The sequence below is a fragment of the Macaca nemestrina genome, chromosome X (genome assembly GCF_043159975.1).
Source record: "Macaca nemestrina isolate mMacNem1 chromosome X, mMacNem.hap1, whole genome shotgun sequence".
Lineage (NCBI taxonomy): Eukaryota > Metazoa > Chordata > Mammalia > Primates > Cercopithecidae > Macaca > Macaca nemestrina.
Window position 1 is genome coordinate 58,297,037 of NC_092145.1, and position 23,991 is coordinate 58,321,027.

The 23,991-nt window shown below is 36.2% G+C and overlaps 1 protein-coding gene across 4 annotated transcripts in view; it reads right to left on the reverse strand.

Annotated features, from left to right (window-relative positions):
* The window catches only part of LOC105497495 (diaphanous related formin 2), a 919,069-nt gene that overhangs the window by 761,712 nt on the left and 133,366 nt on the right, over positions 1 to 23,991 (reverse strand). The window lies entirely within an intron of this gene.

Here is a 23,991-nt window from a genome sequence, read left to right on the forward strand (position 1 = left end):
TTTTCCCAATTCTAAATGTCTCAATTCCTAATAAACACTCACATGATGGGCTTGGCATTACTTTATTTAATAAGAAGATAATATAAGCATGAAAGTAAAGAGGACTCTATAAATGTTTAGAACGTATGTTGAAAAGGAACAAAAACCACATTACTAATCAGTAGAGGGGAGGGCGGATATTTTTCAGTCCAGAGAATACATGGGCAATTCATATTCAAAATGCAAGGCAATTGGTTCTGATTAGTTGGGTCTACAACAGAGTGTGACTTAAATGGTAGAGATTTAAAGAAGATAATGGCAATGAACATTTAATAAGAGAAATAGCATCAACAGAACTATCATTCATGATACATGATAACCTTCCATTAGATATCCAAAACTAGAAGATAAGGGAAACTGATTAACATCCCAAAATGAACAAACAACACAGGAAAAGGCTACTTCGAGAGAGAAAGAAATATAAGAGGGCCAAGCTTATTGCAGAACATGGACCCTGGAATGAAGGTGGGCCTCATTTCCTCTTGGAGAATATAAAGAGATCGAGTAAGATCAGTGATTCTCAGCGGAGTAGATAAGCTCCCCTACCCCAGGTTGTGGGCTGATCAGGATCATATTGAATGCATTTACTCTCCAAAACTACAAAAGACAGCTCCTCTCACCTGGATTTTCCAATAATCCCTTGCCAGGGAGGTATGTACCACTTGATAAGCCAATAGCACTATTTACAGTGTACCATATCATCAGGGATACAAGGATAGGAAATAAATCGAGACTCTAGATCTGCACTGTCCAATATGGAAGTCATTAGTCACATGTAGCAACCAATCACTTGAAATGTGGCTAGTTGGAATTAAAATGTGCTATAAATGTAAAATACACATCATATTTTGAAGAGTTAATAAAAAGATATATCTCATTAATTTTATATTGATCACACATTAAAATGATAATGTACTAAATATATTGGATTACATAAAATAAATTATTAAAATGAATTTCACCTGTTTCTTTTTACTTTTTAAATGTGGCTTCCAGAAAATTTTAAATTACATATGTGGTTCACATTATATTTCTTCTAGACAGCTCTACTCTAGATGAAATTTTTACATTCCTTATGGTGTAATAATTCTATGCTATCAAGACTTCACTGTTAAAAGTAAAGTATAACTAGTTCTTGCATCTTTGTAGGAAAAATATAAAAATTGAAATTTCAAACATAAAAGACTGCCATAAAATACCACCAAATACAAAATAACATTATAAGCACCAACATTAATTTTAAGAACATGAAATTTAAGTTTATTACTTAAAAGCATTCACATCTGACAGTAAGGGGACAAAGTTCACGCCCGAGATAAAATGTTCTTTAGCTTTAATTAAACTCTTAAATTAATGTCGAATATAATTTAACAAAAATTAGGTATTTAATTGTTTTAGGGATTTAATTGTTTTAGAAGTCACTTATTAGCATAGGAAAAAATTAAGTGTCTGTAAATTAAAAATGACAATGTACCACTTTTCTAAGAAGTAATTAAGCCATAGTTAGCAATTTAACATAATCAGAGAGATTCTCTATAATATTTTATTTCCAGAATACTGGCAGGACATTTTAGTTATAGGAGGCAAGACCATTAAGCTTTATTATACATTATGACTGAAAAATGCATGCTTTAGAAACAGAATACTGGCAAAGAGAAACATTGAAGCGCAATGGGGGGAATGGTATAGGCATTTAGGAGAGCGACACTTTAAAAATTTTCTGACCATGAATAAAAGCTTCAGTTTTGGAGTCAGACAGACTTGGCTTCAATCTAGCGCATCTGACTCCAAATGTCATGTTCTTAAGCACTTACATGTATTTATTTACATTGTTTGGCCCCGCTAACATTTTTTTCTCATAAATCCCTTCCTTACAAGTTATCCTGTAAAATCTGACACTATATATGATATAGATGTATTGTGGAATTTAGGGTTTTTCTCTCTAATTAACAAATGAGAATTACATGCAGCAATGAAGATTCAAATATACATCTAAAAATTTGATGATAAACATTAGAATCCAAATTTTCTGGCAGGAGAATCACCTATTCTGATAGTATATTTAAATAATAACTTAGGGAAATTCATTATAATTCTGCATAGACCTAGCTCCTATACTAGAAACATGCCTCTAGGCTCATTTGTACAAGAATTTCTTATTCAGCATCTCCGCTGCACAGGTTTCCACACAGAAATGAGCAGGTAAAAATGGTTAGAGCTTCATAATGAGTCAACATTAACATAATTACTTTCCATTTCATCTATTACGGTACACTGTTTGACTCTCTCATTTCTTTTCATTTCAATCATTCCTTTAGAACACCCACAAGGCCCTGTTAAAGAAATGAGACTTTAGAGGCTGCATTATAGAAACTGAGGTGAGCTAAACAGTTTTGTAATTTTCCCTTAGAAGTAAAATGATCAAACGCTCCACACTAACATAAATGGTGTAATTTTGTACTAATGCAGTATTTCTTTACATTTCTTAAAACAATGTATACAATTAGATAATGACATGAAAGTGATTTACTTTGGCATCATGAAAATGTTACTATAAAATAACTATTCTGTTTTGTTTTATAACAAACAGAAGTTAACCTTCCTAATGTGTACTGACTATCACAGTTATCTCAGGGGCCACATGCTTACTATAGTTCTGCTGCCACTGCTGAAAACATTGCTGAACATCCTTGCTTTGATTCTGAAGAAATTATCTTCAGGTACAGTTTACCACCCAAACAATAAAACACGTCTCATTGCTTTGTATTTTAAGGCCAGAATTTGATCAATTTAGTCACTCATCTTATTCATCAAATTTAAGGCAGAAAATTTTGGCTATTTTCAAAGATTATTTCCATTCTTAGAAGATAAAGATTTACAACCATCAAGGATATTCAAGAGAAACACCACCCGAGTTCAAATGCAAGCCTGAGAGCTAACTACCAAGCAACTTACTGGGCTGCATTCTTAAATTCTGAGTCACAATCTCCCAATTTGAAAAATGGAGATTAAAACATAAGATGACATCTGGAAGAGTAGTGGCATGGTACCTAATAGATAGGGGATCAACAGATGAATACACCGTATTTCCACGATGGGAAATAAGTTCCAAAAGCCACACATGAACAATCTAAATACAGTGAAATAGTTCTGATATGCCCACAATGGTTCAAAAAGGCCTCCATTTCAATTAAGAACTATCGCCGGCCAGGCGCGGTGGCTCACGCCTGTAATCCCAGCATTTTGGGAGGCCGAGGCAGGCGGATCACGAGGTCAGGAGATCAAGACCATCCTGGCTAACACGGTGAAACCCTGTCTCTACTAAAAATACAAAAAACTAGCCGGGCGTGGTGGCGGGCGCCTGTAGTCCCAGCTACTTGGGAGGCCGAGGCAGGAGAATGGTGTAAACCTGGAAGGTGGAGCTTGCAGTGAGCCGAGATCCGGCCACTGCACTCCAGCCTGGGTGACACAGCGAGACTCCGTCTCAAAAAAAAAAAAAAAACGAATCCTCGCATTATAATACAATATATCCATTCCTGAAAGTAGCATAAACGTTTTTATAACCAAAATCCAAGTCTCCCTTTTACTTACAATGATACAATCAAAACTTTTAAATATCTACTAATTCTAGGCACAGAGGGAGAAATAAAGAAAACATAATTCCTGCCCCGGTGGAGTTGAATTGCCCAAAGAGTTGCTTTTTTTGATCAAACAAAAGGTTTCACTATCTCAACTTGTAGTTACTTCCTTGGCTATGCTCTCTACTACTACTAGTACCACACACACACACACACACACACACACACACAGAGAGAGAGAGAGAGACAGAGAGAGAGAGAGGCAGAGAGAGAGAGAGAAAGAAGGGAGGGAGGGAGGGAGGCAGAGAAAGAGAGAGAAAGCTGCTTATTAGCAAGTTTATATCTGATTAGATGTAAACCCATTCATCCATGAAGCTATTTATAAGGTTCCTTTGGGAACTGGTCATTACCTAATATGACTTATATTTCAGATTTTCATCCATGTTTCACAAAATAAAACACCCTTACCTAATAATTAAATGATTTTTAAAAACTAGTATCTAAAATACCCGTGCATATCTTTCCAGTGACACCACTTTACTTTGAAGCATGCAAGGAAAGGGATATTTTACACATGAATTTTATTTCACCACTATTTTGGCTCGAATGTCTCTATTCCTTGTATTGAATATATACCTGTACTGCTTTAAAATGAAATTAGTCAAGTCACTAAGATTGGAAACTGAGAAAAATAGAGTCATCATGCAAAATACTATTTTGCAGCTATTTTTTTTTTCTATTCTGTAACGAGTATAATGAATTGGTCTAGGTCAGCCTGATTACTTAGCCTATCAGAGGAAGGAAGAATAGTTAGTCATTAATTATATTCATTAAATTATGCAAAATCCAAGACTGTTTTGATAATAAAATAGAGTATAACTAGCTATATAATTATATTGAAATCAATATGCCTTTGAGTACAGTCATTTATCAAGAGAAAATGCATTCCATAACCAAACAGCATTTTATGAGTACCTTAAACTCTAGATAACAAAAGTTCTCTAAATCATTAGATTATATAATCCTATAAGGCAAAGACTCGGCCATGAATTCCTGCCTAGCCTTCAAGGCCCTTAGCACCTCTGTGGTTAAGAGACTTAGGGGAAACAGTGGGAAGGGGATGAGGGATAAATGACTAAAAGTCACCACTAAAGAACTTACTCATGTAACCAAACACCACCTGTTCTCCAAAAACCTAGGGAAAGTATGAAGAAAAAAAAAATTCCATGCTTGGCCGGGCACAGTGACAGAGGCCAGAGGCAGGCAGATCACTTGAGCCCACTAGTTTGAGAACAGCCTGGGCAACATGGGGAAACCCCGTCTCTACTAAAAATACAAAAAATTAGCTGCCTGTGGTGGCGTGCACCTATAGTTTGAGCTACTCGGGTGGCTGAGATGGGAGAATCACCTGAGCCCGGGAAGTTGAGGCTGCAGTGAGCCATGATCACATCACTGCACTCCAGCCTGGGCAACTGGAGTGAGACTCTGCCTCAAAAAACAGAAAAGAAAAAGATTAAAACTAGGCTGGTGGTCAAGTGTGATACTTGGACATTACCCTCCCATGTACAACACAGAGAACTCATTTTTTGTAGTTAAACAGATAACTGCATTTGTACATATATAGCATTCTTTGTGATAAAAGCAAATCTCTACTCAATTTTTAAAATCCTTTAAACATAAAATCTAAAACAAAACCTTATAAGAATATATTTCCAAGACAATAAATGTTTACAATGTATAAAATATAGAAAGTTCCTCCTTCCAATTTGGCATTAGGTCTGATAGGGCAGGGAAAGGTAAAAGCTGATTACAAAATGCCCCTGACTCCTCTTTTGGAAAGGTTTTAAAAACCCCAAACAAGGATTTTCCATCCAACCCAAGAATGTTTAGGTGCTTTTAATGCCCTGCTGGGGTCAGCCCAGGTGGCCATGGAAGCGGGGAGAAATCTCTTTTTCCTCTATTTGGAAGGAAGCATTGTGAGAATTAAATTAGTTCATGAACTAAAGGCACTTCAAACCGTGTTCAGCAGGTAATAAGTATTCAATTAATGTGAAGCACCATTGTTATTGCTGTTGTTTTTGTTGTTACTCCCTTATTTCCTAAGGACACGCCCCGTGTTGGATTGGGCCAGTTTCTTCACTGACACTTTTTAAAATTCTATTTTTGTTGGTCTTCTCCCAGAAAGATCCTTTAAAGTCCAATTTGACTATCCAATTAACCTCTCTCAGCAGGTCAAACAGTAAAATTTTAACTGAAATAAAGATATGTTATACTTTCTGTATTCTCCACACTTAATTGTAGTGTTGAGTAAATAACAAAAACTCAATAAATAACTGTTGACCAACTAGTAGGCTTGTTTTTGTTTCTTTCCAGCATGCGTTATAACAGAGTATGCAATGAAAATTGACCACTCATGACTCAACATTTCAAATTTTAGTTTCCATTAAGAATCATTTTGTTGCAAATATGATCACAAGGTAAAGGCAATGTTTATAACTCCTTCCTTACAAAATACTCCTAAGCACGTTTGCCAACATGTATTTATCTACATTGTTTGGCCCTGCTAACATTTTTCTCATAAATCCCTTCCTTACAAGTTATCCTGTAAAATCTGACACTATATATGATACAGATGTACCAAATATGTCCTTTTCTCCTAATGTATCACACTATTAAAATTGAAACAAGGGCTTCCATCTGTATTAAATATTTAAAGAATCTGCAAGTTTGTATATTAATTCCTATTTTTCACCATATTGTGTTAGTATCTAATTATAATATCTGGAATTTTCTTAAACTCACTGATTATGCATGAGTAACTATTGAAGTGAAAAGTTTATAGTTACTAGAAATTTCAGGAAAGGGAGAATATGACACCTATTTCCAAATACTTCAAAATGTATCTCAATTTGTTTGACAGGAATACTACCTCACTAGTTGCTGCAGATTACCACCCAAGAGTCCAGTCTGGGTATCCCCATCAGAAATGCTTGGGACCAGAACTGCTTCAGATGTCAGATTTTTTTTGGATTTTGGAATATTTGCTTTATACCTACCAGTTGAGCATCACTAACCCAAAATTCCCAAATCAGAAATATTCTAATGAGTATTTCATTTTAGATTTCGAGTATTGCAGATTTCAGATGTTTGGATTAGGCATAGTCAACCTTTATATGGTGAGTAGCACGGTCTAAATGCAGCTTATTTCAATAAATAATACTTATGTAGAAACATTCCTTGACATACTAGGTGTCTAGGAATGTTGAACAAATCCTGTTGTCTTAAATATGATCATGCAGGAATGTGAATTACAAAATACAGTGTTCTCATGGTATATGTATATATGCTAATAAACCCCTGACCAGGCGTAGTGGTGGCTCACATCTGTAATCCCAGCACTTTGGGAGAGTGTAACTAGCTATATAATTCCTGAAAGTAGCATAAACATTTTTATAACCAAAATCCAAGTCCCCCTTTTACTTACAATGATACAATTGAGATTAATTGAGATACAACTGAGATACGATTGAGATACACTTGAGATTAAGAGTTCGAGACTAGTGGACAACATGGTGAAACATTGTCTCTACTAAAAATACAAAAATTAGCCGGACATGGTGGTGTACACCTGTAGTCCCAGCTACTCAGGAGGCTGAGGCAGGAAAATCACTTGAACCCGGGAGGCAGAGGTTGCCGTGTGCCGAGACTGAGCCACTGCACTCCAGCCTGGATGACAGAGCAAGACTCAGTCCCAAAAAATAGAATAGAATAGAATAGAATAGAATAGAATAGAATAGACCCCTGTGAAAAGTCATGAGACTGAGTAAGTAAAAGGCCTGTGAATCTATCTGATTTTTCTAGATTCGTCTTTATATAATGACATAATGATTTTTTTAAATACCTGAATTTAATCCTTTAAAATTTTTGACCAGACTTAAAATAGGAGTCTGCATTCCTATGTAAAATGTAAGCATTATGCAACTCATTTTAACAGAAGGCTGAGGAAAGGAATAAAAATACATATTTAAAATACACTAAATCATAATTTCCTACCTTAACTATAGTTTTAAATACACATTAATTAAAATAAATGTTTAATATCAATATTTAAAATATATTACAAAGAGCAATTAGGGATAATAGAAAATTTTGCTTCAAATTCTCTCACAGCATTTTCTGTATACAAATCTCTTATAACACTCTGGAGATGATTCCATAAATGTTTAATTCCAAAATCCTTTCAATTTACCATTCTACATACTTTAGAGCTAAATCTGTGCCTCCATACAGTACTTCCATATTGTGCCTCCCCTGAAAAATGTAGGCATTTCCAAGGAATTTTAAAAAAGTAAAAACAAGGGAACTAATTAGGTGTACATATATATATATATATGCTGCATGTACGTATATATATGTGTTGTATGTATGTATGTGTGTGTCGGTGTCACACACACACTGGTGTCACTACAAATAACAAAAATCTAAAATAGAATTGATTTTTATCTAAAATCAATACTTCCTCCATTGTTCGCAAACCATACACAAATGTTCATATATATCTAAAAATAATTTGGCAAGCAGAGTTGGACAAAACATTATCTTATCCTTTTCCCTTAAAATAATTTTATATCTTACTTTTAAAGTACTTTGAAAACTAAGAATTTCCAAGTTGGGAAAAGCCCTGGAATCATTGCCAACAGCAACTTTTACGAAATCATGGAAGAATGGAGTCTTTCAGGGAACTTTCCCAGCCTTCTGCAATAGTTCAGAATCTTCAAATTTATCACTGATATTTATTCAGAAATATATTATCCTTAACATGTTGTTTCTATCCAAAAGCAAAATGATATAAAAATCTTTGTCTTTTCTTTTTTTTTTTTTTTTTTTGAGATGGAGTCTCACTCTGTCACCAGGCTGGAGCGCAGTGGCGCCATCTCGGCTCACTGCAACCTCCAACTCCCTGGTCCAAGCAGTTCTCCTGCCTCAGGTTCTGGAGTAGCTGGGATTACAGGCACGAGCCACCACACCCAGCTAATTTTTGTATTTTCACACCTAGCTAATTTTTTTGTATTTTTAGTAGAGACGGGCTTTCACCATGTTGGCCAGGATGGTCTCGATCTCCTGACCTTGTGATCCACCCGCCTCGGCCTCCCAAAGTGCTGGGATTACAGGTGTGAGCCACCATGCCCGGCCATAAAAATCTTTTTGGGGTCTGCCCCTACTGTCTGGCACTTAACTACCCAGGAAACTTTGTTACTAGAAAGCTTGTAAATTTTTACCATACAATCCTCTCTACTAGATGGTTTATGAAGAACTTTAGTATTGCCACTGGTCTTTTAGGAGCCCCTCTGTACTTCTCTATACCCAGAAAATAACCTATCTATTTCTGCCCCTTTTCTCTCATTGTGAATCAGTTTCCTTCTCTCAATATAAGCCATCCCATATTTACTGAGTTGTAATAGTATTTGCAATAGCACTTTGTCAAAGTATATGTGAGGGGCAGTTGGAAGACAATTTTTTTTTTTACTTATGGAAGTAATATATGTCCACATTGAAAAATAAATCAAACAGTACAAAAGGTATAATGTAAAAAGTAAACATCCCATTTCCCAGAGCAGATGGCTATTAGTTTTGCAGATTGTTCCATACATTTTTTTTTTTTTTTTTTTTGAGACGGAGTCTCGCTCTGTCGCCCAGGCTGGAGTGCAGTGGCCGGATCTCAGCTCACTGCAAGCTCCGCCTCCCGGGTTTACGCCATTCTCCCGCCTCAGCCTCCCGAATAGCTGGGACTACAGGTGCCCGCCACCTCGCCCGGCTAGTTTTTTTTGTATTTTTTTAGTAGAGACGGGGTTTCACTGTGTTAGCCAGGATGGTCTTGATCTCCTGACCTCGTGATCCGCCCGTCTCGGCCTCCCAAAGTGCTGGGATTACAGGCGTGAGCCACCGCGCCCAGCCCATACATTTTTATAATATAAATCCAAGTACACACACATCTTTGAAAAATAGACTCTATTTATACCTACTCTTTTGTACCTTTTTTCTCAATTATTACATTCTCATTAATAATTGCTGTTCATCAACATTTCTGGTTCTCCTCCTTAGAAAGTCACAGTAGGACTGTACTTTCCTACTCCTTGAAGTTAGGTGTGGCTATGTGACTTATTTTGGCCAATGCAATGTGATAAGTGGAGGGTAGTGCTTCTAGATGGAAGCATCTAAGATGCCACTCTGCATATTCTACTTCCTTTCGACATATGGTGGAGCCCAGGACACTAGTGAGAACATCATGAGACAGAGACCCTCACTGACACATAATAGATATGTAACATGAGTCTTTGTTGTTTAAAGACCCAGATTTTGAGGTTACCTTCACAGTCTATTCTCACTCATACTACATTTTGAAGAAAATTCATATCAGTACATACAGATCTACCTCATTCACTGAGACGGTTTCATAATATTCTTTTAGATGAATAAATGATAATTTAATTCATTTGATCTACAAGTATTTTATGAGTGTCTATCATGTCCTCAATAGTGCTGTGTTTTAAATGTTAAGTTCATTTAATTATCACAAACCTGTGAGGTAGGTTCTATTCTTTTTTTCTTTTTTTTTTTTTCTTTTTTTTGAGACGAGTCTCGCTCTGTCGCCCAGGCTGGAGTGCAGTGGCCGGATCTCAGCTCACTGCAAGCTCCGCCTCCCGGGTTTACCCCGTTCTCCTGCCTCAGCCTCCGGAGTAGCTGGGACTACAGGCACCCGCCACCTCGCCCGGCTATATTTTTGTATCTTTTAGTAGAGATGGGGTTTCACCCTGTTAGCCAGGATGGTCTCAATCTCCTGACCTCGTGATCCTCCAGTCTCGGCCTCCCAAAGTGCTGGGATTACAGGCTTGAGCCACCGCGCCCGGCCCAGGTAGGTTCTATTCTTAATCACAGTTACATACATTTTTAAAAAGTGAAAGCACTAGGGATTAAGTTAGAATTGTCCCCAAGTGCCAGCAAACTATAAATGGCAGAGCCAAAATTTGAACCCAGCTATGGCTACAGAGCCAATGCTTTTAATTACCAAGTTATTCTGCCTTTCCATATTCTAGAGAAACAGATGATATGTAAACATAGAAGACAATATTAAATAGTAATAGCTACTATGATGACGATAAAACAGAGTAATATGATGGGAAGTGGGAGCTACTTTGTGGTGGGAAGTTAGGAAAGGCTTCTTTGAGGAAATGATACTTAAGCTGAGACCTGAATGACAAGAAAAAAAACAGTCATGTAAAAAAACTAGGGAAAAGGCATTCCAAGAGGAAAGAATAGCTAGTGCAAATGCCTTAAAGTGGAAAAGACCGGGTATGTCCCAGAAACAGACAGACAGCTACTGTTGTTGGAGCACACTAAGCCAGGGGAACAGTAACAGCAGATTTTACCAATCTTTCACTGACGGGCAATATTTCATCTGATATTCTTTTACATGTACCTTCGTGTATTTATATAGGACAAAGTGTAGAATATGTGCCAGGAACTGGAACTGCTGGGCCCAATTTTGGTAGATATCACGAAATGTCCCTCCAAAAAGATGACAAAAGAAAAAAACTGTGTCAACAGAAGGAAGGGCTTGCTTTCCATATTCTCTCTTATACCATCATCAAACATTTTTAAACTTTGTTAATTTGTTACTTTTTTTCCCAATGTTATGTCATTGCCGATTTCATCTCCAATTATTTAATTCTGTTTGAAGTTAAATCCTTTCTCATGTATTTAATGCTTATCTGTATTTCTGTAGCTATGAACTACCTTTTGAGGGGCTCTACCACTTTTTAAATTGGGGTTTTAATGTGCTCATACTTATTTTGTAAAAAATCTTTGTATATTAAGATCATGAGCCCTTTGTCATATGTGTTGCAAATATATTTTTAGCCTGTAATATAATATTTAACTTCATGATCCTTTTATTCAAATTAAATTTTGGATTGAATAACTGATCTTTACTGGGTTCAAATGCCTCATCTATCATACAGTAAATTCCTGCATATATTATGGTCTACTATTTGACTCTCTTGTTATGAACAACAATAAACTATTTTAATCCTATAACTTTAACCCTTTTTTATATATATTTGGTAGAACTAGTTCCCCTTCAGTGCACTTCCACTTCAGTTTTTTCCTGGCTATTCCCAGATGTTTATTTCCAGATAAAAATACACATCATGTTGTCAATTTCTAAAAAAAAAAAAAAAAAATTCTGTTAAAATTATATTGGTATTTCATTGACTCTTTATTACTATACTAAATAGGACTTTTTATTCCATTAACAATCACTTAGGCCTGGCGCCGTGGTTCCCACCTGTAATCCCAGCAATTTGAGAGGCCAAGGCAGGCGGATGGCCTGAGGTCAGGAGATCGAGACCAGCCTGGCCAACATGGTGAAAGCATGTCTTTACCAAAAATACAAAAAATTAGGTGGGTGTCTTGGCAGGCGCCTGTAATCCCAGTTACTCAAGAGGCTGAGACAGGAGATTCACTTGAACCCAGGAGGTGAAGGTTGCAGTGAGCCAAGAGAGTGCCATTGTAATCTAGTCTGGGCGACAGAGCTAGACTCCATCTCAAAACAAACAAACAAACAAAACACACATACAATCATTTAACTTGTTTTATATATATATGTGTATATATATACACATATATATGTGTGTGTATGTGTATATATATATATAAATGCTATTTTTATATATTTTATCAGTAGTCACATAATGTGAAAAAATACATATTTCTTTCTAAATCTTTTTATTTCCTTCTCTCTCTTATTTAATTGCATTGGCAGATACACGCTCCCCCTTCCTCTCTAAAAAAAAGGGGAAAAAAGGCTAAAAAATACTAGTGATTGTGAACATCCTAGTCTTGCTCCTCACATGGGAATTCTTCAAGTGTTTTAGCACTAAACAGAACAGCGCCATTTGGTTTGCAATATACAGTTTTATCAGACTAATATAATAGGGAGTGGGAGCTACTTTATGTGGGAAGTTAGGAAAGGTTTCTTTGACAAAGTGATGCTTAAGCTAAGACCTGAATAACAAGAAAGAGCCAGTTAAGGAAATAAGTACTTATCGTATTGTATTAACTTTTATAATCGGAAAGCATGCTAAATTTTATCAAGGACTTTTTGACAATACATATTGAGATAATATGGGTTTCTTTTTTCTTCTGTCTGTGGCATTTTAAAAGCGTAAATGGAATAATTTCATTTATCTATCCATTTATATTCCAAAAAAAAAAAAAAAAAAACTAAACATATCATTTAGACACAATTTTCCCTGGCAACAATATGCTGCCTTTCCACCAAATGATGCATATTTGTATAAATGTATATGGCTTGCTTACTTATTCACAGAAACCACATCAATTTCCCTGGTATTGAAAGGGGGTAGAAAATTCTACAATGTAAAGATGAAATAAAAACTTTAAAACATCCAAGTAACTTCTAAACTTTTCTAAACTCTTGTGAGACACTAGTATCTCATGGATGATGATAAATGCCCTGAAATTACCTAAGATTTGGAAACAGTGGGTTCAATAAAGGTAATTAATTTTTCTACCATAGGACATTTCAGATAATTTAATATGTTGATGTGCGCTGTAATTCTTCAAAGGGAAGGGGCAGGTGTAGAGCGTGCAAAATTTCCCAAAGTTATTCGGCCAAGACATCTTCCACATGTAAATGTGACAAATAACATCACACTAGGCACCAGCATTGAAACACAGAAATTGTTGTCCGGCCAGTTTGTTTGCTCTCATTGCTGCTGATAAGCAAGACTTTGGCCAAATCAAGAAGCCTCTCTCCAATAGGAGAGAATGAGCTGATCCACTAAGAGAAGAGGAGATGAGAAAATGACAAAATTCGAGTAATACAGGCCCATTCTCATCCCTGTCCCAGGCTTCACTCCTATCCTTACTGGGTGCATGTACACTGACCTCCATGAGAAGAGCAGCAGCTCTCAAAAGGTGGTCAAAGGATTCCAGGGTATCCCTGGGACCCTGTCAGAGGTGTATGTAAATTCAAAACTATTGTTGTAACAAGACTAAAAGTTACTTGAGGCTGGGCATGGTGGCTCATGCCTGTAATCCCAGCACTTTAGGAGGCCAAGGTGGGTGGATCACCCGAGGTCAGGAGTTTGATACCAGCCTGATCAACATGGTGAAACCTTGTCTCTATTAAAAACACAAAAAATTAGCCAGGCAAGGTGGTGGGCACCTGTATTCCCAGCTGTGAGCCGAGATGGCACCACTGCACTCCAGCCTGGGCAGCAGAGTGAAACTCCAAAAAAAAAAAAAAAAAACAAAAGTTATTTGTCTATTTCACTCCTGTGTTCTCACAAGTGTACACAGGCATTTTCCAGAGGCTGCATGACCTGGAATGGCATCATCACTCTGACGGCAAATGGACTGTGCACCCTGTGTGTTCTTATCTTTTAAAATTTTCTAAGTTTTAAATCAAATTGGAAAATAACAATAGATATGAACCACACAAAAAAGTTCTTCAGGGTCCTCAAAAATTTTAAGACTGTAAACGGCCCCTAAGACCAAAAAGTTTGAAAGGCATCATAATTTATTGGTCTAAGTAAGGTTTGTCCCTGTAACACAATTGGTTTTGGTATCACTTGAAAAGTAGCCTTCCAGGTCTTTTGGGGTGCTAATCCTATTTTTAATCTAACATGCTCTCTTCACCTGGACTACGGTTTAATAGATATATAACAGACATAATAATTTTTTCTTTGCAATAAACTCCTTAACTCTGCCAATTTGCTACTCAGAGAATCATTTTCCAGCCCTTGGTTTGCTTTTTCTCTTTAAATCTTTAGCTAATATCTTCCCCGTGTTTTACAATAAGACATCCAGATCATTTCAAAGTGTTAGATAACAGATAAGACGTAGAATATCAGAAGTATGCTTTAAACCTATGATCTAATCTAGGCTCAACTATTGATATGGAATAATTGTTACCAAGTTTTCTAAGAATGTTTTGTTTTAATAGATCATTTCCTGCTTTATACCAATATTTAATCAAGAGAATATGTTCAAGTACAAGAATGTGTTTTAAAAAATATTTTAAACTTAACACCTATTTGTCACTTCATTAAAAATAACTGTATTTCAAATGTTTAATAATTTCAACCAAATAATTTAAACATTAACTTTCACATAGTACGTTTAAGTAATCTATAACTAGTAATATAGTTCTAGAACTAGACATATTACCTTGGGTAAGACACTGCCCTTGCCCTCTTTAAAAAAAAGAGCATTGAGCCAGGTGCAACGGCATAGCCTATAGTCCTAGCTACTTGGGAGGCCGAGATGCGAGGACCACTTGAGCCCAGGGGTTCAAGTCCAGCCTGGGCAACATAGCAAGACACCATCTCTAAAAAATAAAAATAAAATACATTTTTAAAAAATTTTTAAAGAGGGTTTTGGACTAAATGATCAATTCCAGCTCTAGCCTTCTCTGACTTTACAAATCAGGTGTGTTCCTCACCATTTAGATAGATCAGCCTAGAGCTCCTCCCCAAGGCAAAGTGTACACAACATATTCAACTTACATGGTGTTATACAGCTTGACTCTCACAGATAATGTAAAAGGGTGGCAATTCACATGTTGGTAACTGATAGTAAAGTGAATCTTTCTGTGTTGTCCTAATTGTAATTATTATTGGTTTTACAACATTAAGGGTTTTTTAATGGCTTTAACCATTAAAACCAACTTTTTTTTTTTTTTTTTAAGACAGAGCCTTGCTCTGTTGCCCAGGCTAGAGTGCAGTGGCACCATCTCGGATCACTACAACCTCCACCTCCTGGGTTCAAGCGATTCTCCTGCCTCAGCTTCCCAATTAGCTGGGATTATAGGTATGCACCACCACACCTGGCTAATTTTTGTATTTTTAGTAGAAATGGGGTTTCACCATTTTGGCCAAGCTGGTGTCAAATTCCTGTCCTCAAGTGATCCACCCACCTCGGCCTCCCAAAGTGCTGGGATTACAGGCATGAGGCACTGTGCCCGGCCAAAGCCACCATATTTTAAACTCATTTTGTGTTAGGGGGACTTGGATTACAAAAATGCAATGAACATGAGCCAAATAGTGATATAAGAAAAAGGACTTCATGAAGCAATACTCTTTCTAGGAGTGTTTTATTTGAACACTGGATAAAATTAAAAGAATTGCATTTTTTAAAAGTGGTAGGGAGGAGACTAAGCTTTATAAAGGTAATTCTGAAGGCATTCTGGAGGATGTGTTCAGAGATAGGATGTAGAGAAGATGAAGGTGAAGATTCAGGAAACTACTCAGGAACTGATCGATAATGAGAAGTGGTTGACCCTGGAGAAGAGAGTGAAGGAATGAGGGACAGGTAACCCAGATTTGTTCAACTGAATGAATGATGATGTTAACAGCAACAAGGACTACAGAGATAAGGCAGATGAGGAGTGACTAGAGTAGGTAATAAGGAAAACTTACAAAGTCCATATTAGATATAATAAGTATAAAATGCCAGTGGAACATTCAAGTATAACTTAAAATAATCACTATTAAGGGATAGAGAACACAGAATGTTCTCATGTAACAAGCAAAAAAAGATTATTACAACTATCTAGATTTTTGATAAACTGACTTACACAGCAAGAAATAGCTCTTGTTTCCAGTTTTGTGATTTAGCATAATTTCCTACCCATATAAACAGGGCCAATAAAAAAAACCTACTTAAAAATCTCTGTGAAGATATACATAGTATCAACTTATAACTAACCATATTCTTTAGCAAAATAGTAAAAAAATAAAGAAAATTCATGTAGTAATCAAATAATTTACATCAATATTTCAAGTTTTTCAAATTGAAATTTTTATCTGATTAAGAAAGTATTAGAAAAACATTAATACAGCCGGGCATGGTGGTTCATGCCTGTAATCACAGCACTTTGGGATGTCGAGGCGGGTGGATCACTTGAGGTCAGCAGCTCGAGATCAGCCTGGCCAACATAGCGAAACCCTGTCTCTACTAAAAAGAAAATACAAAAATTAGCGGGGCGTGGTGGCACGCACCTGTAATCCCAGCTACTCGGGAAGCTGAGGCAGGAGAATTACTTGAACTTGGGAGACAGAGGTTGCAAAGAGCCGAGATCATGCCAATGTACTCCAGCCTTGGGGACAGAGTGAGACTCTGTCTCAAAAAAGAAAAAAAAAGAAAGAAAGAAAGAAAACCATTAATACCGGTGGAGGAGGGAAAAGCTTATTTTAGTTACATATAAACAACCACTTACCAAGGGATTAAATGTCTCACCTTAAGAGATATACCTTTTGCTGTGCAGAAGCTCTTTGGTTTAATTAGATCCCATTTGTCAATTTTGGCTTTTGCTGCCGTTGCTTTTGGTGTTTTAGACATGAAGTCTTTGCCCATGCCTATGTCCTGAATGGTACTACCTAGTTTTTCCTCTAGGATTTTTATGGTATTAGGTCTAACATTTAAGTCTCTAATCCATCTTGAATTAATTTTCGTATAGGGAGTAAGGAAAGGATCCAGTTTCAGCTTTCTACTTACGGCTAGCCAATTTTCCCAGCACCATTTATTAAATAGGGAATCCTTTCCCCATTTCTTGTTTCTCTCAGGTTTGTCAAAGATCAGATGGCTGTAGATGTGTGGTATTATTTCTGAGGACTCTGTTCTGTTCCATTGGTCTATATCTCTGTTTTGGTACCAGTACCATGCTGTTTTGGTTACTGTAGCCTTGTAGTATAGTTTGAAGTCAGGTAGCGTGATGCCTCCAGCTTTGTTCTTTTGACTTAGGATTATCTTGGAGATGCGGGCTCTTTTTTGGTTCCATATGAACTTTAAAGCAGTTTTTTCCAATTCTGTGAAGAAACTCATTGGTAGCTTGATGGGGATGGCATTGAATCTATAAATTACCTTGGGCAGTATGGCCATTTTCACAATATTGATTCTTCCTATCCATGAGCATGGTATGTTCTTCCATTTGTTTGTGTCCTCTTTGATTTCACTGAGCAGTGGTTTGTAGTTCTCCTTGAAGAGGTCCTTTACATCCCTTGTCAGTTGGATTCCTAGGTATTTTATTCTCTTTGAAGCAATTGTGAATGGAAGTTCATTCCTGATTTGGCTCTCTGTTTGTCTGTTACTGGTGTATAAGAATGCTTGTGATTTTTGCACATTAATTTTGTATCCTGAGACTTTGCTGAAGTTGCTTATCAGCTTAAGGAGATTTTGGGCTGAGACAATGGGGTTTTCTAAATATACAATCATGTCATCTGCAAACAGGGACAATTTGACTTCTTCTTTTCCTAACTGAATACCCTTGATTTCTTTCTCTTGCCTAATTGCCCTAGCCAGAACTTCCAACACTATGTTGAATAGGAGTGGTGAGAGAGGGCATCCCTGTCTTGTGCCAGTTTTCAAAGGGAATTTTTCCAGTTTTTGCCCATTCAGTATGATATTGGCTGTGGGTCTGTCATAGATAGCTCTTATTATTTTGAGGTACGTTCCATCAATACCGAATTTATTGAGCGCTTTTAGCATGAAGGGCTGTTGAATTTTGTCAAAAGCCTTTTCTGCATAACTACCATCAGAGTGAAGAGGCAACCTACAGAATGGGAGAAAAATTTGCAATCTACTCATCTGACAAAGGGCTAATATCCAGAACCTACAAAGAACTCAAACAAATTTACAAGAAAAAAACAAACAACCCCATCAAAAATTGGGCAAAGGATATGAACAGACATTTCTCAAAAGAAGACATTCATACAGCCAACAGACACATGAAAAAATGCTCATCATCACTGGCCATCAGAGAAATGCAAATCAAAACCACAATGAGATACCATCTCACACCAGTTAGAATGGCGATCATTAAAAAGTCAGGAAACAACAGGTGCTGGAGAGGATGTGGAGAAATAGGAACACTTTTACACTGTTGGTGGGATTGTAAACTAGTTCAACCATTATGGAAAACAGTATGGCGATTCCTCAAGGATCTAGAACTAGATGTACCATATGACCCAGCCATCCCATTACTGGGTATATACCCAAAGGATTATAAATTATGCTGTTATAAAGACACATGCACACGTATGTTTATTGCGGCACTATTCACAATAGCAAAGACTTGGAATCAACCCAAATGTCCATCAGTGACAGATTGGATCAAGAAAATGTGGCACATATACACCATGGAATACTATGCAGCCATCAAAAAGGATGAGTTTGTGTCCTTTGTAGGGACATGGATGCAGCTGGAAACCATCATTCTTAGCAAACTATCACAAGAACAGAAAACCAAACACCGCATGTTCTCACTCATAGGTGGGAACTGAACAATGAGATCACTTGGACTCGGGAAGGGGAACATCACACACCGGGGCCTATCATGGGGAGGGGGGAGGGGGGAGGGGGGAGGGATTGCATTGGGAGTTATACCTGATGTAAATGACAAGTTGATGGGTGCAGCACACCAACAAGGCACAAGTATACATATGTAACAAACCTGCACGTTATGCACATGTACCCTACAACTTAAAGTATAATAATAATAAATAAATTTTAAAAAAAAGAGATATACCTAAGCAGAGCAACTGTCTTTGTTAGTATGCATTTGCTAATTTGCAGGATAGGTCTGTGATATGTGATGTGTGCTCACTTTAAACCCTTACATAAATAATTAGGGGATAAAATCATATGGTTCATAGACCTGATTGTTTACATATGCAAAACAACTGACATTTTCTTAAAGAGCTCATGAGATTGGTCTTTTGAGAAAATCAAAAACACTTTGAGGGAAAGCATCCCAATGAACATCTGTAGGTAAATTGAACTAGCATATTTGTCCCTTATAAGTATACAACATGATGTTATCATCTCTTTCTGAATATATTATCTAAAGCTGATATTGTAAAGCATTTATTTATTTATTTATTTATTAGAGCTTAGTGTCATGAGGAGCTTGGACAGTGGGACTCCTACTTGTAATACAAAAAGCAGATGGGAAGATGTAACCAACTAACAGACTTGTTTTTGTTTTACTCTTCACATCTGTACCAAAGCATTTCATTTCCAATACGTTGATAATTTAAGGACATACAATTTCCCCCATGTGTGCTCTTCAACTCTGAATGTCTGGTGCTCAGTTAAATTTCATCTGTTTGCAATTTTTTCCCTTACAAGGCGTTATTTTTAGCTTCCCAGCCTATTAAAAGAGCACAAAACCTGGCTACAAATCTATTTCTAAATGTTAACTCTCATTAAATTAATTATCACTGTAGAATCCACAAATAAAAGACCCCTACAGATGTGGTGAAAATAAACTACTAATATGATGTCCTGTCTAAAGTTTAAGACCAGATGTGACTAGAATGATCAGAGTGTTGAGGGAAAGGTGAAGATATTTATATATCTGTTTTCTTTCTTTATACATCTTTCTTTATATATATATTTCTTTATTTATATACCTTTATATTTCATTATATATATTTCTTTATATATGTTTTCCTTTAATCAAATCAAGAGTATATAACATACTTGTCTTTTTGAATATCTAAAAGAAATGCTAAGTAAAAGAGGTACTGTGGCTTACTTTGCCCCCTTCCACCAAGAAAAAACAGAAAATATATTTCCATCTTTTATAAACATAATGGAATACAAATAGTTCCTGTTGCTAAACACAAAGTTGGTAAATAAGGCAAAAATAGAGCTTATTAATTCTATCATTAATTGCTACACTGTCAACGCTGAGGGAATAAAGATAATATAATTGAACCCTTTCTCCTTTATCATTTTTTCCTTTTGCCTCATTTCACAACTAATACAAGTTCATTGTTAAAAATTTGGAAAACAGAGTTAATGCAAGAGAAGAAAATAAAAAAAATCACTATAATTTCTCACGTAGAGAGACGTACTGTACTGTTAATAAATTGTATCACTTGGTCTAATCATGTTTCCCATGTGCAATATATTCTTAAAGAAAATTGGAGTCATACTATTGGCTGTACATATATTTTACATTCTGCTTTATCATTTACTATATCATGAACATCTCTCATATAATTATATAGATTATTTTAATTATCATACAGTTATTTTAAAAATCCTTTATTATTGGGCATTTATGCTCTTTCTAATTTTTCACAACTAGAAGTAATTCTGAAGTGAACACTACAGATATATTTTTTATACATCTGCTTCATTAGGACAATTTTCTAGAAATGGAATTGCTAGGCGTGAATATAAATATTTTCACTGTTTGTGTTTCATTCTGCTAAATTGCCCTCCAGAAAGGTTGTACTATTCTACAAATCAACCATCATGAAATGAGAGTGCATGCTTCTCTGCACCCTCACATATCAGATCATTATTTTAAATCCTTTTTGTCTATTAAACTGCACTATTCTTTAGTCATTTCTCCTATTGCTAATTAGGCTGAATATATGCACAGCCATGCACATTCATACAAGCCCATTCATACATACCATATACACCATGCACATTATATATGTAATTTATACTTTATGAATACTATGTTCAATACCTTTGTTCATATTTCTATTAGGATATACATTTTCATGTCGCTATATAAGAATACTCATAAAGGTATTAATCCATTATCCAAGTTGTCAAAAATTGTTTAAAATCGGCATTTGCCCTTTAACAATATATACTATGTTCTTGATTTATAAAAGTTCTTCATTTGTTACAGTCAAAAATATATTTTTTATCTTCTACTTTTGTTTATATTGTCACAAAGCTGCTCTTATTTCAAGTAAATATTACCTATATTCAGGCCTAGTTTGTGTATGGTTTTATATTTATAACTCATTGTTCTGAAGCTTATTCTGGTAAATGGTGTGATACAGGGAATCAAATGATCTTTCCCCCAAAATACTTTGTCTACTGTTCTAGTAACACTTACTGATTTGAAATGTCTCTAATTTTTTAAACTCACCTATCTCTCCGATTAAAAATTTTACAACATATGCTTAAAGGCATCCAAACCTTTGAATTAACACAATCACTTTCATTCAAACAATTCCAGGGCACAATGTATTCAAGTTTTCTTTTTAATTTCATGCACAACCCAACAGCAAGTCAGTGGGTACTAGGATGGGAGGGAAGAAAGGAATATAGTATTCAGGGAACTAAATCCACTATTCCTTTGTTTTAATATATCATGCCATAATAATTATTTTCATATTATTGAGAGAAATTGATAATACAGAGAAGTAGAGTTTAATGTACATTTGATGGTTTCTTGTGGCCAGAAGGTCTATAATATTCTCATCTTTCATAGGACTTAACTGCACTTTATATTCTATATGTAATCTAAGAAAAAATAGTGCAGAAACTTTCAAAAAGTCAAGACAAAAAAAAAATCCACAACCTAGCAGGTATGTCTTTAATGTTTTAGAAGCAGCCACAACAATGTATTCAACATGAAAATCTAAAGCAGACATATGGAATTTTGCCTGTTGTGAGCTTTGTATGTGGGAGCCTTGTGCTACTATATGTCTTGTATATAAAAATGGATTATAGAGCTGTAGAAAAAGAGTTCAATGCATCTTTAAAGTGTTTCCAAAGTGAAAATAACTTTTAAAAGAGCTAAAAGTCAGACCCAGTACCAGTATAAGTGACAGAAAACTATCAGTTACATTCACTCTCTTACTTTCAAAGGCCATAAAAGTTATATAATAGAACCAAATAAATACTGCGGTCTTAAAATTATGGGAAGGTAACTGATATGAGATTTAAGACTGAAAAGCTGCATTTCAGCCATAAAGTAACTTAAAAGAACAAAAAAATTCACTATCAAAATTATAAATATTAATATATTCTTTAGAGATTTCACTTTATTTCCAACTCTTTAAATAACTTCAAAAATGTTAAATGGCTGATTCAATCAATCACCAGTGAGATGTGGGTGTGATCATCACTGATTGCATATCCATCTAGCAAATTAGAAAGCTCCGGACTCCTGCTTCCCAACCCCTTGGCTGAAGCTCTGTCACAGCTCCTTCTGTAGCTGGGACTAAGTATCACTATAAAGGGGTTATTCTATCACTATCACATCTTTCCACTTTAATTCTTTCTATAGCACTTTCTCTCCACAGCACTCACTGTGGAAGTGAGAGACTGAAATCCAAAGTAAAGCAAAAAGTCAATGGGTTCTGCTGCTTCACCAGGAGAAAAAAAGAGTGAAGGAGAATACAAAACAATGAAATGAAATGAAAGACTGGAACATCAGATTGCCTGTGTTTAAGTGAAGCCTAAACTATTGTGATTGACTTTTGACTTATGAGCAGCTGGAAAGTACTCAGGGTTGGTTACTCAGATAGCATTTTACTTTAAAGACAAATAGTAGTTTTAGCTCAGTTAACATATGTAAACAGCTCTACTTGATCTGGCCTCCCCATCACTCTGTGATCGATTCTCCTATCACTTGGTCCTCATACTACTTCCTACCCAAACTGGCTTTCTTATTGTTTTGCCACCAAACCAAGTTCTTTCCAATATTAAGGCTTTTAGTTTAACTGTTCCCTCAGCCTAGAAAGGTTTTCCTCCTGATCTTCTTGTGGCTGGTTTCTTCATATCATTCAGGTTTCAGGTTACAAACCACTGTATCAGGAAAGCCTTTTGTAAGTATCATTATAAAGGGGTTAGTCTATCACTAACACATCTTTCCATTTTAATTCTTTCTATAGCACTTTCTCTCCACAGCACTCACTGTCTTGTTTCCTTCGTCAATTACTTGCTCTCATGGTTTCTACTCTTTACTGCAAGCTCTAAGGCAGGGAGTTTTGTTGTTTTGTTCACTGATCTATCTTCAGCATTCAGAACACTGTCATATACTAAGTGTTCAATAAGTTTAGCAAATATATATTTAACTGCTTTGCATTTTTGTTTTGAAAACCAATCAACTATAAATGTTCCCGATTACTTCTAAGAACAGAGTAGGTCTCAGAGACGATGTCTTATTTTGACCATAAATCTGCTCTCAAAATATTTTAGGATTAACAAACTGTATTTCTTTTTTTCTTTTTTCTTTTTGAGACAGAGTCTCACTCTGTCACCCAGGCTGGAGTGCAGTGGCACAATCTCAGCTCACTAGAACCTCTGCCTCCCAAGCTCAAGCAATCCCCCCAACTCAGCCCTCCCAAGTAGCTGGGACTACAGGCGTGCACCACCATGCCCGAATAATTTCTGTATTTTTAGTAGAGATGGGATTTCGCCACGTTGGCCAGGCTGGTCTCGAACTCCTGGCCTCAAGTGATCTACCCGCCTCGGCCTCCCAAACTGCTGAGATTACAGGTGTGAGCCCCTGTGCTCAGCCTAGGAT